Source organism: Sinocyclocheilus anshuiensis, unplaced genomic scaffold, assembly GCF_001515605.1.
Source record: "Sinocyclocheilus anshuiensis isolate Anshui unplaced genomic scaffold, SAMN03320099.WGS_v1.1 scaffold605, whole genome shotgun sequence".
Lineage (NCBI taxonomy): Eukaryota > Metazoa > Chordata > Actinopteri > Cypriniformes > Cyprinidae > Sinocyclocheilus > Sinocyclocheilus anshuiensis.
Window position 1 is genome coordinate 683,625 of NW_015539865.1, and position 2,075 is coordinate 685,699.

Below are 2,075 nucleotides of genomic sequence, written 5' to 3' on the forward strand. Positions count from 1 at the left end.
TATATATATATCTGAGGACTTGCTTGACTGTGTAACTGATTATAATTAGCTTTATATAAAAACAGAAGTCCTTGTTTAGATGGTTAAGTAAACGTGTATATTGTGTGTGTTTAGTCTGTGTGTGGCCTTGTGGTCATAGTGAACATGCTCAGTACTGCTGTACTTTGTCAGTGGTTAGAGGAATGGGGAAAAAAATGGCTAGCTTCCCTTTTTGGTGTGCAGGAAATCGATACTTTTCTAGCAGGTAAGTGGGTGAGAGAGAGAGAGAGAGAGACTGAGAGATGTATAGAGATCTTAAAAGTTTGACAGTCTGAGTTTTTTTTACACAGGAAGACCAAGAGTAAACGTTACCTCAGATTGACTATCACTAGTGGAGTGGAGCAAGAAAGAGAAACAGGAGAGCACTGCAAGTTGCTGCCCCTCTTCCTTGTTTATCTAGAGTGTGTGTTGTGGAGTCTCTCTCTCTCTCTCTGTGTGTGTGTGAATGAGTCTAGGCTGGATGCCTGCACTCCCTGTTTCCCATCAACGTAAAGTGAGAGCAGATGGAAGACTGAGAAGCGAGAGAAAGGAGGAGGAGAAAGAGAACATAAAAGGGCAAGACAAAGAGGAGGAGACACTTTGGCGATCTCTGGCTGGAGAAAGAAGTGCCACACTAGACCTACACACACTACGATGTCACTGTAGGACATTTACGGTAAGAATCCTGAGGGTAAAGCTGGGGTCAAGGTCAGTAGAGGGGGATTTGTCAGACAGTCCTGGAAAACACAGGAAGTAAACTTGTGGGTGTGAGTGTGAAAGAGTTGTTCGTTTTTCTCGTCTGTCAGCAGTCTTAAAAGAGGGGTTCACGTAATACACAGCCTGAGGACGAGTTTTGGTTTTTGTTTTCGTTGGTAATACTGGTGTCAAAATAGACTAAAAACGTTGAGGAGTTTTGAAATTTGCATTCTGTTGGACTGGGCAACTTTTCTAACCAGCCTGCTGTCAGAGAAACATATGGCACACAGGGTTTAACTCTCCTGAAGTTACCAGGTGAGAACTGATGTAAACCACTGCTGTTATTTTGTGACAAAAAAAACTTTATGAATACTTGAATGAATATTTTAATTTGATCACTTATTCACAATAGTGATAACACCAGATTAAATGTTTGAAATTCTACATAACTCACTGAAAGCATCTTAATTTTGGCAGGTCATGTAGTGTACTACACCTCAAACTGACTTGTGTGTCTGTTTAGTGTGGGGTCTCTAGGCATTATATAATATAAATATTAAAACGATATTATATATATAATAATTATATATATAATGATATTATATATAATAATAATTTATATATTTAAAAAAATTGCTTGAGCATCAAATTATCATATTAGAATGATTTCTAAAGCATCTTGTGACACTCAAACCTGGAGTAATGGCTGCTAAAAATTCAGCTTTTCTATCACAGGAATAAATTACACTTTAAATGTATCAAAATACATCATATTTCACAATATTACTGTTATACTTGCAGTGTAATTATATATATATATATATGTGTGTGTGTGTGTGTATACACTACCGGTCAAAAGTTTGGGATCAGTAAGTCTTGTAATGTTTTTTAAAGAAGTCTCTTATGCTCATCAAGGCTGCATTTATTTGATCAAAAATACAGGAAAAAATGTAATATTGTGAAATATTATTATTATGATGTAAAATAACGTTTTTATATTTTAATATACATTAAACTGTAATTTATTTCTGTGATCAAAGCTGTATTTCCAGCATCATTACTCCAGTCTTCAGTGTCACATAATCCTTCAGAAATCATTCTAATATGCTGATCTATTATCAGTGTTGGAAACTGTTGTGCTGCTTAATATCTTTTTGGAACCTGTGATACTTTTTTTCAGGATTCTTTGATGAATAAAAAGTTCAAAAGAAGAGCATTTATTTAAAATAGAAATCTTTTCTAACAATATACACTACAGTTCAAAAGTCTGGGGTCAATACATTCTTTTTTTGAAATAAATTAAAACTTTTATGCAGCAAGGATGTGTTAAATTGATAAGAAGTGATAGCAAAGATTTATAT

General features: G+C 34.9%; 1 protein-coding gene across 2 annotated transcripts in view; it reads left to right on the forward strand.

The window, feature by feature from the left end:
- The first annotated feature begins 489 nt into the window (after positions 1-489).
- The window catches only part of LOC107684987 (probable phospholipid-transporting ATPase IM), a 26,494-nt gene continuing 24,908 nt past the window's right edge, over positions 490-2,075 (forward strand). For both annotated transcript variants that reach the window (XM_016481393.1, XM_016481392.1), the window contains exon 1: positions 490-694. The gene's annotated coding sequence lies outside the window, so the exon portion shown is untranslated. The remainder of the gene's footprint in view (positions 695-2,075) is intronic.